Raw genomic sequence first — 13,943 nt, 5'->3', positions numbered from 1 at the left:
CGTCCTTCCATTTCTGCAATCTACCAAGAGTCGTCAACCCTTAAGAAAGAGAGAGATGACCTTGCTCTGACACCACTCTCACATAAATACAGAAGCATAAACTGACTTTTAATTGTACTTCAAATACTCAAGAGAATTAGAGAGAGAGAGAGAGACAGAGAGACCTTGACACTTTATTGGGGACCAGAAGATGGAGTGGTCCCCCCCCATAAAGAGATTATATTTATTACAAAGAGAGAGTTTTTACAAGCACAAGAACGGGGCAATAGTCCGTCCTCTATTCTTTCTTTTCTGCTTCTAACGATTGAGAGAGTGTGAAAACTACTCTCTAAATACTGAGAGTACTTTCCCTCTGCTATGAGATTTTGGGAAGCTCTCCAAAACGAGAGTCTATCTTCCACAAAACTCAACGGAAGCTCTCGAAAATGAGAGTCTACCTTCCGCTAATTGTGTACCTTTATGCATAATCATTCTTGCAACAAAAACAAGGGAGAAACACGCAAAATGCACGCACACAAGCTTGCTGTAATTTTCTGCACATAACCTGAAAATGTTACCTGAGCACCTTCCAATGCCGAAATAGAGACCTTTTCCGCGATGGAATCGCTCCAAACTTTGTGTGCACGTAGTGTAAGTAGAGAAGATGTCACTAGGAGGTGTATTTTTCCTATTGCCTTTCGTAAATAAGTACTAGATATTTTTATTTATTTTTATTTTTACTTGTTTTCCCCGGAACCCTTGAAAAGGTGCAAGAGGACATTGCATGGCCAATGTGAAACGGCTGCGGCCGAATAGGTTTCTCACAGCGGGAGTCTAGGTCGGTCGGTCTCGAACTGGTCGGGCAAGTTAGCACTGAATTCTGATAAGTATGGAAGCCTGTGTGCGCCAAATAAAGTCTGGGCCACTCGAAAAGTCACTTATAACTTTATAAGTCAGTGGGAACTAGAGAATTAACTCAAAAGGGGCAAACTGGACACATGGCGGCTCCAAGCAGTTTTGCCACTTCCAGCATGAAGAGGGGGCACCCAATTTGAGAGAGGAGGCTGATTTTTTATCACAAGTGACCTACAGTGTGTGTGTGTGTGTGTGAGCAGTGGGTGCACGTCTATAGCTTTAATGGAAAGCTTACCTTCTCCTCTGTCTCATGTAGCGCGATGACTTGCTCTCCTGCATCCCTCTCTCCCCTTAGGCACATATGGTAATGCCCCACTAGTTTGGTTACTCAGATGAACATGTACAGTTATGGGGGTTTATGCGCGTTTGCCAAGGCAAGAGCCTTCTGAACAGGAACCGGATTAGCTAATTGCTAATCCCCCACAGGTATGCACAGTTCCATCGCGAAAGATTGCGAGTTCGGAGAGTCTCTCGCGTGAAAACTCGTCCAATTCACAGGGGAACTGTCCCATTGCGTGCGGGAGCCCTTGGCACACGCGTAGGCGTGTTCGTTCCGCTAAAAACGATCCGAAACAGCGAATTACAGCCTGCTGTGTTTTCCTGCAGGTTTAGGGTTTCACACCTAAACTGCAAGGGAACCCCGGGGGAGCCTCGTGAGAGCCTTGGGATGCGTGTACAGGCTTTTGGGCACCCGGCAGTGAAAAACAGGGAATTACAGCCCGCTGAATTTCTGTGACAGCTTACCAGAAAGCTTCCAGATACCGAGGGAATCCATCCTAGACAGGTGCTTTTGACCTACAGGGATTTTTGCGCTATTATGCTGCCAAAATCAGGTCGAAAACCTGCGTTTTCAGCCCTCGCCAGGTTTGGACAGCTTTGTGAAAGCTTGTGCTAAGTGGTCGGATCGTCTACCTTAATTTGAATAAAGAGATACAGAAAGGGGCGCCAGTCTTTGGGGCCTACAGGGTGTCGGTCTCGTGTGCGCAGTGACATTCTAGTCGCTGGATGCAACTGTGTTCTCTTCCCTTCTCAGTGCTCTATGTAAAGTTAACAGGTAATTGAAATAGTACCGTCCTCTACATTGTAGAGGCCGGTTATATGGTTCCATCGACGGGATAGTCAATTTTTCTTCAAAAAGTGCAGCGTGGATTGTTGTGGGTGAAAGCAACACAGAGCTTGTCGATATGGCAGAGAAGAGAGACCAAGTACCTGAAGAGGGATCTTCCTCACATGGCACAGAGAAAATTCCTTCAACTCTTCAAGAAGAGGACAGGTTGTTTAGAGCTCAACTGCATTGCTCTATGGACATGTTTCAGTAGTTGGCTAACAACCCAAGGGTGCAGGAGTTCTTACAGGCTCCGACACAGGGTTTTCAGCCTTCTACACAAGGCATGATTGAGTCGTTGCAGGAAAAGGAGATTTCCAATGCGCAGAGGACTCATAATGCTCAAGGGAAAGCCCATGTGGTTGAGCAACTAGCGGTGTCCAATCATCCAAAGCAACTTGCTTTAGCTCGACAGGAACCGTTTGTGAATGGTCAAGGGAGTAATGAACACGCTATCCGTCAGACCCTTCCATTACCTAATACTTATCCTCGTTATTTTGGAGGTGGTTCAGTGTTTCAATGTATGGCTGGACCTTCCACAGGTTATATGCCAGGGAATGTGTTCGGGACAATGCAAACAAGCATGGGTAACCCTATGTACGCGAACATGGGTGTCCAACCAGGTTTTCACGGTGCCTACGGCCAGTTTCGAGTGCCTGGAACACAATTTGGTATGGCTGGTTTTTCGCAGCCATACGTACAAAATGCAGACATGACGGGTAAATCAGTTGATGCGAGTGCTGGAATGAACAATCATGGAGCACCACTGTTACAGGCACCTGTTTATGATAATGTGGCTCCTTTGAGTCAGCTTAAGGATTACAAGGAAGGTGGGCAAGGAGTGAAGTTTGAAACTTTCAGAGGAACTGAGGATCAATTGAAGGCTTTGACCTTCATACAGCAGTTCGATACAGCTTATGCTGGAGGAAACTTCACGGAATCTTCAAAGATACGCAAGGCTGCCACTTTCTTGAAAGGGAATGCGCTTCAATGGTGGACCGCATTGTTGAACCAGGGTCAAGCCCCAACAACGTGGGTCCAATTCAAGCATCTTTTTGCGCCTGCATGGTTGACAAACACTTTTGAAGTGGATGTGATGACAGAATGGCACGAGTTGAATGCTAAACAGTGTGCGAATCTAGAAGAATACAATAAACAGTTTTGGGCCGCACTGCTGCCAGTCACCTCTTACAGGTTTGTGCCATTGTCAGAACAGATTGAGAAGTACTGTTGCGGATTGCCCAAGAAAATCAGGGACTACTGCACAAAGACTACTGTCATGAATATGTTTCACTTGATAGAGAATGCAAGAGTGGCCAGCAATCTATCGAAAGGAGATTCCGATGGATTTAATAGCCACAAGAAAGGGTCCCAAGGCAAACAGTTTTCAGCCAAGGGCAATGTTGCAACAAAGCCTTCTGAGCCTCCCACAAAGAAGCCCTCCACTGAAGAAGGTGATACGTCCAAAAAGCAGTCTAAGTCTTCTTCGGGACGAGGACAAGGACAAAAGAGGCATTTTTCTGGCAAAACTTTTGAAGAACGGAAAGCTCTTAGCGAGGCCAAGAAATGCTACATTTCTGAACAGGAACTACATTTTGCAAATGAATCCACAGAAGAAGTCCCAGGATAAGGATGACAAGTCAGACCATAAAGGGAAGAAGCCAAAGCCAAGTGCAGGACTTGTTCCAGATTTGGTTGGAGACCAGCCAAACACAGATGCCATGGAGCTATGCAGAGCTTGGGGCAAAGTTAGAGACCAGACAGTGTTGGTTTTCTTTGATCCAGGAGCCCGTGCAAATTTCATATCACCAGAATTGGCATCAAAGTTGGGCATTCGTGCAGAGGAGATGGGTATGACAGGGGAAGCAGGTTTGGCATGCCCAGGTCATTCAGAGCCAGCTACTCCCATTTTGGGGAAGCTTCGTTTGCACATTCAGAGCTATGTGGATGCGGAAGAATTTCATATTATGCCACTTGAGGGCTGTGATGTGTTACTGGGTATCCCATGGTGTTACAGGTTGCATGCTACGGTAGATACTTACAACAAAAAGATTACCCTTGTACATAGAGGAAAGACTCATGTCCTTGATGTAAAGCTTAAAGGCGAGTCTATTCCAGTTGTTTCTGCTTCTGCTATTTCGTCTGTAATAAAGAATTATCTTTCTGCGTACTTGATCTTTGCAAAAGAAGTACCTCAAGTTGTATCTAATTTGTCTACCTTAGATAAAGACAGGTCAACTTTTTTGAGTGGTTTCAGTGACTCTTTTTCGGACTCTTTTCCAATGGAGTTACCTCCTGCGAGCCCTGAGGATCATACTATAGATCTTGTGTCAGGTTCTAGTCCACCGAATAGACCACCATATAGGGTTAGTGCAGCCCAGCAGAAAGAGATTATAAGTCAGCTCAACGAGCTTTTAGAGAAGGGGCTGATTCAGCCCAAATCATCCCCTTTTTGTTCGCCTGTACTCTTAGTGCAGAAGAAGGATGGTTCATGGCGCATGTGCATTGACTATCGCGCCTTGAATAAGAATACCATCAAGACCAGGTTCCCCATACCGAGGATAGGTGACATTCTTGATCGGCTTGAGGGAGCGTGTCACAAACGGGAGCGCATAACAATATAAAATATACTCGGATAAATAAAATTTATCACTTAATATTGAAGTCAGAGGATATAGAGAGAAATAGATAGAGAGAGACAGAGAGAGAGAGAGAGAGAGAGAGAGAGAGAGAGAGAGAGAGATAAAGTGAGAAGATCGACACAGTACTGGGGACCAGAAGATGTGCTGGTCCCCCCTCGTTATAGTATCTTTATTACTGAGGAGAAGTCTATACAAGCACTTGAACCGAACGTATTACCACGTTCGTTCTAGAATAAGACTTGATGGTTCCCGGAAGCCTCAGCTTCCGATTCCTAGGGCAAAACCCTATTCCAAGGAACTTCCGTTCCTTATTCCGATTCCTCGAGAATCAAGCTTCTCGCCTCTGGATCTCACCTTCCAGACTCAGGGCATGGCATCCCTGCAACTCTCTTTCCAAAGTCCTCTTCCCGCAGAACAACTCTGCTTTCCCGGACACGAAGTCCTTACTTGGGAATCCCAAGTTCCGGAGCACAACTTGATAGACTACCTCTCTCCGATCCGTGGATCTACTTCCCAAACTCGGGTACGAAACCCTTGGGCTGATCTGGCTCTAGTTCCTCAAAGCGCTTTTCTCCTGTAGAGGCTCGTGCCTTCCTCTGCTCCTACTCCCTCACTAAGAGGAAGTACACCTGCAAACAAATACTCAGAGTTCATAACATGAAAATCGTTACCTTCAAAGTCTCGACGCTCGAAACGCAACTCCGTTTTCGAAAAGCAATTCCCTGGAAGAGATCTCTCCATAGAAAATCCTCTCTTCCAATCCTACACACAAAAAAGGTGTGTTCTCGGGTTCCTTCTCGTAAATCAACCCCGTCTACGACGTTTATGGGCTGAAAACAGAGAAAAACAGTAACTTGTCGCGATGGAAACACGCTTCGTAGACACTTCTTCGCGAGGGAACTCACGCACAGGGTCTTCGCGACATCTGGTACACTTGGGGCAGCCATGGGCATTACCGGCAACGTCTTCTTTACGGCTGAAATCTGTAGCAGCATCTCCTCCTTGCAAAGATTGGTTCTCCCCTCTGAGTGAGGGCATGTGATGCTTTTATAGATCCTAGCCACGGGCACAAATAGCTGCTCGCGTAGAGATCGCAGCCGTTTTTTTTTTTTGGTCCTTTTTTTTTTTTTTGTTCTGCCAGAAAAAGAGAGAGAAAACGCTGGCTGATCTGTTGCCTTATTTATCAGATGGCTGCCCACTTATTAAGCGGGCGGTCGGTCACCTTTAAAAATGGTCTGAATCTGTCCAAAAACTCAATAGAACCTTATAAGTTAAAAACAATGCTTTCACAGCACTTCCCAGGTGTCCCTGGATGCAATCACATGCACAGTTGCAATGCAGACATAGACTTCCTCGCGGGAAAGCATCTGCTTTCCCGAAAAACAATCCCGCTTTCTCAAAAAGCATCTGTTTTTCCTCAAAGTTTCCTTTGAACCCATCTTCATTCAAGTGCTTGCTTTTCCTTGTGCACAATTCTAACACAATTCGGAATTTCCTCCCGACTATGGATATTCCCTTTCCGATGCACCCATCACCCACCTTGTGACGCATCAGGAATACCCATCACCTAGTCCTTTCTTACCGAACTTACAGTACAATCTCCTTCACGATGCTCTATGTCACCCATCCTATGACGCATCAGAGATGTCCGTTCCCGAATGGTCGGATACTTCTTTCCGATGCTCCCTGTCACCCATCCGATGTGACGCATCAGAAGTACCCGTTCCTGGTGGCCTTACAGATATTCCCGTTCTCAGTGCTCCCGTCATTACTTTGAATGACGCACTAGGAATACTCTGTACTCGGATGTCTCCAGTGAGAAAAGCCCTCTCACTTAAAATTCCAATAATTCATTTAGAATTATTTTTCCTTGGTGTTCCAAGCGAGAAAACCCTCTCACTTATAAATCCAATAATTCATTTAGAATTATTTTTCTGTTAGATAAAGCCAATTTAGCAACATCCCTCTCACTTATAAACAGTTGTCCTCAACTGTAGAGGTCCAACTGAACTGCCGGGGAGAAACCGGAAAGATTCCAAATCTTGCTCGATGGTGAGTTGAGCTAGTCCTTTCTCAAAAGAGAACTTAAAAATTAAACAAAAATTCAAAAATTCAATAATTCAATACTTCGCTTACCGGTTCATGTCCTTCCTCTAGTACCTCGAGGATATCCTTCACCATCATCAAACTTACGAGCAGTGGAAGAACTCGTCATTCGCGTCTTTCCAACAGATCAAATGTTTCCTCAATCGAGAGTCTGTTAACTCAATTCCACCTTCTCAATCCGAGAAGAATAATCCTCCTAGAAATCAATCTAGGTATCTATCCTTGCGCATAATCCTGCGCTATTAGTCCAGAGGGTATTAAACCTCTTGTGTCCTCCCACATAGGGAATGCTCAAGTCATAGAGCATTAAGCTCGATGTCTTTCTTTCACAAACAAAGTTTGCGATCACCTTAAAGAAGGTTCTTGTTTTGGGCCGTCGATCAACGTAGGCGGATGGTTCCAATCCGAAGATTCCTTTTGCACGACAGCACTTCCTTCCAATCGTTTCCTCCTGCCAGTTATTACCACCAGCAATGATTTCCCGACGCCCATTAGCGTCTCTTCCTTACAAAGTCATAAAAAATGATTCACCTTGCAAGCATCAATGACGATTTGCAAAATCTCAGGCAGATGGGATTCTAGCCATAGCATTTTTTGAACGTACGTTCAAACCCGGTTCACAATAGAGCGAACCTTCTTTGATTCTCAGGGATGTTCTCCAATATGTAATTCTTACCATTTTGAAACGGTTGGCGAGCTATATTCTTACGAACATAATAGTTCGAATTTATTCCAGCAGCGTGTAAATGCTACTTGACCTGCTCATGGAGAAACATATACCGCAACCAAAAGTTGCTTCTGTAATGGTAAAAGCACATAGCATACTCAATGATCAACGATCATTAGAGAACCTCTTCTCCGTAGAGAAACTCAAATTCCTTCTACTGAACACATCTCAAATAGAGATTCTCGTGTCGGAATATCCTTGCGCGCAAAAAGGCGCTCAAGAGAGTATAACAAACTCTCATCCAGTTCCTTGGCATAGGTCTGCATCTTCGTGTGTTATCCCATGTACTCAAAAGTGTACATAATTCTTAAGCTGTGTTAGAGCTTCGGTGAACATGGGAAATTACCTTCCCTTCATAAGATCCTTAGAGCGAAGACGCTCAACTTGACGATCCCTTGGCTCGATCTTAGAGCAAAACGCGCTCATAAATAATCTAGGATTTTAATCCTTGGATTCCTCAAGCACAGGCCGTAGTCGTCGCTTGTTCCTTCCCTCGTAAAGAGAGTTCATTCACTTGTGTGAAAAGCACTACCATATCTTCCCTTACCGGGTAGGGGGTGTGGGCTTAAAGAGTATTCAAGCTTGATGAAAGCTTTTCTTTGCTGGAAAGCTCATAATGGTTCCTTCATAATTTTCCTACCCGTAGTAGCAGGTAATCTATTCGGAAATTACCGGATACCATATCAATAGTTGACCTTCCGGCTAGTTAAGCAAACCAATTCATCTGAGAAAACAATGTTTCACTTTGATCCTGCTCTCATAAACACTCGAGAGTGGTAGTCCCGGTTAGACATAACCATATCTTGTGCAAAAGAGCAAACAAGCACAATGCACTTTATTATTTCCTCAAAGATGTAACTAGGGGAAAGGGACGAGGGCAAGGGCGAGGGGGTGAGGGGGAGGGACTAGGGCGAGGCGAGGGGGAAAGGGGGGTAGGGGGCGAGGGACTAGGACTAGGGCGAGGGGTAGTGAGGGGGCGAGGAGGAGGGTAGGGCGAGGGCGAGGGGGTGAGGGGGAGGGTAGGGCGAGGGGTAGTGAGGGGGCGAGGGGGAGAATAGGGCGAGGGCAAGGGGATGAGGGGGAGGGTAGGGCGAGGGGAGGGGGAGGGACTAGGACTAGGGCGAGGGCGAGGGCGAGGAGGTGAGGGTAGGGCGAGGGGTAGTGAGAGGGCGAGGGCGAGTGGGAGAGGGGGAGGGTAGGGCGAGGGGATGAGGGGGACTAGGCGCAAATAAGAAGCACCCAACTATCATGACCAAGACAAATATCATGATCTTGGAATTCACCTTGCAGGACGGGCTCTGTGAAGGGAGTTTGCTAGACTCAGAGGAGAGCTTTGTTCTGGTCCGAGAAGCAGACACCACAGGGGTTGATGTTTGAGGGGTGGTGAACTCCTGTAGGGGAGATTTCTTCCCGCTTATATACTTTTTCATAGGCTTTCCAAATTCAACGGCTTTCATCAAGAGGGCTTGCACCGAGAGCGCATCAGGAGTATCTTCTGTGACTTTCAACTCTTGAGCTGGCACATTAGGTTTAGTGACTATGGAAACATTTGAAGAGGGTGTATCTTCAGGCCAAGAGTGAATCGAGACTCCATAACAAGGCATAGATTTGGTAGCCTCCAACCACTCGAGCAGATCTTCATCTGACCTCAGGTGTAGTAGGCTGTTCTTGTTCAGGTTTATTTTCCATTGACAAAGAAACTTGCTAGACCACCGGATCCATACCACCTTCTAAGAGAATGGGTTGCATCGAAGAGCCAGAAGTATGTATCCACATTGCGTCGTTTCCCCAATCATGAAGTGCTTTAGTGTGTCGCAGCCATGGTCTTCCAATGAGCAAAGGAAATTCGCCCTCAACCTGGGGAAGACAAACCACAACAAAATCCAAGTTAAAACTAAAGTCTTTTACCTGCAGAGGCACATTGTCCACTATGCCCACTGGGCAGACTGTTCATTGGTCGGCCAATGTAACTGTGAAGGGAGCAGGGCGAGTAGGCTGTAGACATGGAGCTAACATAGTGACCTCACGCATCAGGTTGATGCCAGATCCACCATCCACTATCACTCCTGAGAATTGCCTACCCAAAACGGACACTGTCAGGGGAGGGCTTCTATAATTAGTAAGTGGAGCAGCAGGATTAAATATCATATAGGACTCTGATGGTCGCACTGGGAGGTGCCCGCCACTAGGACCTGCTCCAGGATAAAGTGATTGAATAACAGCAAGGGTGTCACTTCTAAACTTTGCATCTAGTCGCAGCATGTCATAGAGGGACATTTGTTGGAAGGTGTTCTTCAAGACTGACTCTGCTGTAAGCTTCTCTTTTTCTACTTGTTGTTGTTCCTTTGGTACCTTGATCTTCTGTAGATCGGAAACTGCTTCCAAGAAAGCTTCATCAATATCGGAGAGCAAGGACTTGGATTCCTTAATGGCACTGGGGGATGGCTTGTTAACAGCTGCAAGCAAGATATCCACTAGTGTGAGAATGTGTGGGGGGGTTGAACTTCATGGAATGCTAAGACCGAGAGCGGCTCTCTGGGGGCCCGGGTGAGGACGCCCGATGGCTCCTCTGCCAACTGTTGCGGCTTATTTTGAGGGGTAACCACGTGGGTAGAAGGGGGCGGCTGACAAACGGTGCTCACTGCTATCAAATTGAGCTTGGGAAAGGCAAACTCATTTTGGCTTTGAATTGAGTTCGAAACCAGATGCACGAAGTTTAGGGCAATCCTTACTGTAGTGATCCTTCGTTTCAGGGCAATGACGGCTCGGAGGGGACCCTTCTGGCAGGGGGCATTTTCTTTGGTAATGCCCATATTCCCCGCATTTGTAGCACAAAATGGGCCGATTCAAAGGGCGAGTGGAAGGGCGAGGTGGTCCTTGCTCCTGGTGCATTGAGTTGGAGGTGGAGGCATAGAAGCTTTGAGATGATGAGGGAGCATGGGTATGATAAAAGCTCTGAGAGAGAAAAGTGCTCTGCATACCTTGCATAGGAGGGGCTGTCAGCAAAGGTGGCATATGGTGTGGATGGCCACAGGGAGAAACCATGTTGGATACAGGTGCTGTCCCTTGCTGAAGAGAAGGACCAAGATTTTGTTGTATTTGTCGCAATCCCTTGAGGTAGTAACAATCCTTGTCCTCCTGTCCAGATTTTTCACAGAAGTGGCAGTAAACCCGAAGGGGGCATTCCTGTGGAGGGTGCCCTGGAGAGCGGCACGAGCTACACCAAACCATAGCCTTAGTCTCTTGCTAACCCTTGAGCTCTTCTGGCTCACGCTTGATCTGTTCCAATGCCTCGTGATGTGGAGGCGTATCCTGTCTAAGAGAGAAGGACCTCTCCTCTTGAAGAGCTCGCTGTAACTTTAGGGCTTCCAGTTCCCTGCGTAAAGAAGTTAAAGGATCAGAAGGACTTTCCAAAAACACAGAGGGGGTCTCTATGTGAGGGTGGTTGGAGAACAGCTTCCTAGCCCCCTCTATCCTCGTAGCAGCTGCGATGAACTCCTCCAAAGTGGCGTCGGGTCGAAGACTCTCGTAGTTTTTGCTGAGAAGTTTTGGGAAGCGCCTTCTCTACCCATTTCTTAACCATAAATTCACCTGGTTGCTGGGGAAGCTTGGCAACCAGAGACTTGGTTTTCGTCATATGTTCTGCAAAAGTCTCTTCTGGCTGGAGCACCATGTTGGCCAACTCATCCAACACCTTCTCCTGGTAGTCACCTAGCCTGAAAGCTGCACAGAATTGTTGTCTTAAGGTCGCCCAAGTTGCAAAATGGTTCTCTGCAAACTGGCCGTATCATTTGTCTGCTAAGCCATCCAAGGTGGATGGAATGAGTACCAAATAAGCATCTTCCCTGTTAAGACCACGACCCCTACAGAGAGATACAAACCTCCTTGCATGGTCGTCAGCATCTTCTGAGGAGAGTCCTTTGAATGTAGGGAACTTGATGTTTACCTTAGCCAAAACGCTAGCCAACGGCTCCATGGCCCCTTGCTGAGCCTGTTGCTCTGTAGCTTGCTGTAGCAGAATAGGAGAGAGCTTTACTGGAGAAGGTGATCTGGAAGATGTGGAACCGGAGGGAGGAATGGGTGATGTCGTTGATGGACTTCTAACAGGTTCCAAGGGTCGTCTTCTGTTGTAGTACTTCAGAGGACTCAGGAGTGCGCTTTGACGCTCGACTGACCGCCTTGTATGGGTCATGTAGGGACTACCAACCCAACCAAGCTTTGGGCAAAAAAGTCTTGAACTGGCCGAAGAATGGTCTAGACTCTACTAGACCAGGCAAGTGACTAGACCAGGCTTGACCAGGGACGAGGAGGACTAGACCAGGGTCGTAGAGGTCTAGACCAAGGACGAGGACAGGTTGGACCAGGGCGAGAGATGACTAGGGCGATAGAGGACTAGACCAGTTGGACGAGGCGAGAGAAGAACAGTGCAAGGCAAAGTCGGCGAAGCTAGGCAAGGTAGACGAAGCTAGATAGACCCAACTAGCTTCAAGATTTGCACCTCACAGAGTGAGATTTCAGTTGAGGTCCCACCGTGATCGCCAAAATGAGAGCACCTGTAGCGCGGATAATGTGTCGTGCTCTCTACAGTGGTTGGTCCTCAGTGCATTGTGCGTGGCAATCTCACTCAAAGAGATTGAACAGAAAGGAAACAAGAGACATCAACAGAGCTCACAAAGATACAACAGCAGACCAGAACATATGACTCGACTATCTCAAAGATTGATACAGACTCTAGCGTGGCAGCACACTCAGCTCCAGCCGAGGACTCACAGGTACAATGGGGGTGTCGAGGCTCAGATGTGCAGCGATGGTGAATCAGTGCTCTGTGTATAGACTCACTGCCCTCCACGACGATGTTGGACCAGAGGTGAAGAAGATAATCCCCATGACCAACCGCTACTACTCATATGTCACACCATAAAGAGCCACCAACAGCTCATAAATGTCAGCCATGTGGTGACCTGCCACGATGTCCACTAGACCACCGTCGGTACCCTGCCACGTGTCATTCCCCAGCCCAGAGTGTCCGTCCAGTGTGAAACAGCCTAAACCAACTGTACTAACTGTGTCCTGTGAAAGTGACACTGTAGCCTGCTACTACAGGGATACAGGTACAGACTCCCGTGGGGTATGCATAGCCAGGTAGTTCTACCCAATTCATGGGAATCTCTACACACACTGCTGTCGGATACGGCCAGCCTCAGCACTTTTCCTTCTATCCTCAGGGGCTTCAGCCGTCGGCTTCCTTACCACATATGCAATCGACATAGAGCATTCCTTGCGACGGCCTTGCTGGTACACACCGACATGGCTGTGTTAGTCGACGGCCTGAGTACACTTCAGGCCAGGTGCACCCATCATCTATGCAGTAGGTGGCAGCTCTAGTCATAGGGAGTCAGTTCCTCCAGAGCAGCAGAGCTCCGCAGCAGCGGCCTCCCACCATCGATTTGATGGCTCCTCCCCTAGAGGCCGATAGGTCATGTGCAGCACTGGCGATGACTCTTTCTCTCTGTTAACACGACCGCAGTGCTCTGCTCAGGCTTCTTTTGTACATATATTGACTTCTCGGTTCTCTTTGCAGCATAGTGTTACTCTCACCGAGACGGTGAGTGGTTTTGTGGCGGGCAACCTGTAGCAGGGCTACAGTGTCGCAGGCACTGGACAGACAGTTAGTTGCAGTTGGGTTGAGTCCACATTGAACGAACTTTTGCCTGGGCAGTGACACGTGGCAGGCGGGTGGTGGTCTAGCGGACGCAGGGCTAGACCACCACGTCCACAATTTTGAGATAGCCTTAGCTGGAATAGATATTTGTGAGACGTTGGTGGCTCTTTATGGTTGTATATATTCGTAGCTGTGTGGGTTTATCGGGATCATCTACTTTGTGTGGTCAGTCGTCTAGAGTCTATTATCTTGATTTATACAGAGCACATTTGCACTATCCCTACACAATTGAGCCTCGATCCAACCCTCCCATCTCGTGATCTAGCCCTCATTGTACATACTTTGTTTTCTCGTTGGGACAGTCTCCCCAAGGATCTTTTCTTGCAAAAAAAAAAAACTGCACTCTCCTCTTGCACAGTTGGAGCCCTGACACCCCCATGAGTCTTGGGCTCGGAGCTAAGTGTGTTGCCAGCCGGAATTCATTTTTTATTGCTCTATGGTGTTTGTTTTGTGTTTGGAGTGAGATTTCTAGCATATTGCACTGGGGAGCACCCACAATAGAGAGCATGACATAGATTTCTTGCTACATTCTTTGGTCAAGAGTCGCACCTACCACAAGCTGTTATATCTAGATAGTCCTTGCTCTAGATCCGAGCATGCTGCCAGTCAGTCATTGTAGACGGTACATTGTAAGTATAGGAGTTCAGTTGAAACTTGAGCATTGAGTCTATTGTCTTCTTCCATTTTCAGTCTTACAGTTGGCATTGTCTTACATTCAGGTCGTGGTGGTTCTGTTCAGAAAGAAGG

The 13,943-nt window shown here is 47.1% G+C and overlaps 1 protein-coding gene across 1 annotated transcript in view; it reads right to left on the bottom strand.

Moving 5' to 3' along the window:
* LOC147439740 (uncharacterized) overlaps window positions 1-13,943 on the bottom strand; it is a 296,739-nt gene that overhangs the window by 223,315 nt on the left and 59,481 nt on the right. The window lies entirely within an intron of this gene.

Source organism: Adiantum capillus-veneris, chromosome 16 (genome assembly GCF_014529385.1).
Source record: "Adiantum capillus-veneris isolate H3 chromosome 16, ASM1452938v2, whole genome shotgun sequence".
Classification (NCBI taxonomy): Eukaryota; Viridiplantae; Streptophyta; class Polypodiopsida; order Polypodiales; family Pteridaceae; genus Adiantum; species Adiantum capillus-veneris.
This window is presented reverse-complemented; position numbering and strand designations above follow the sequence as displayed.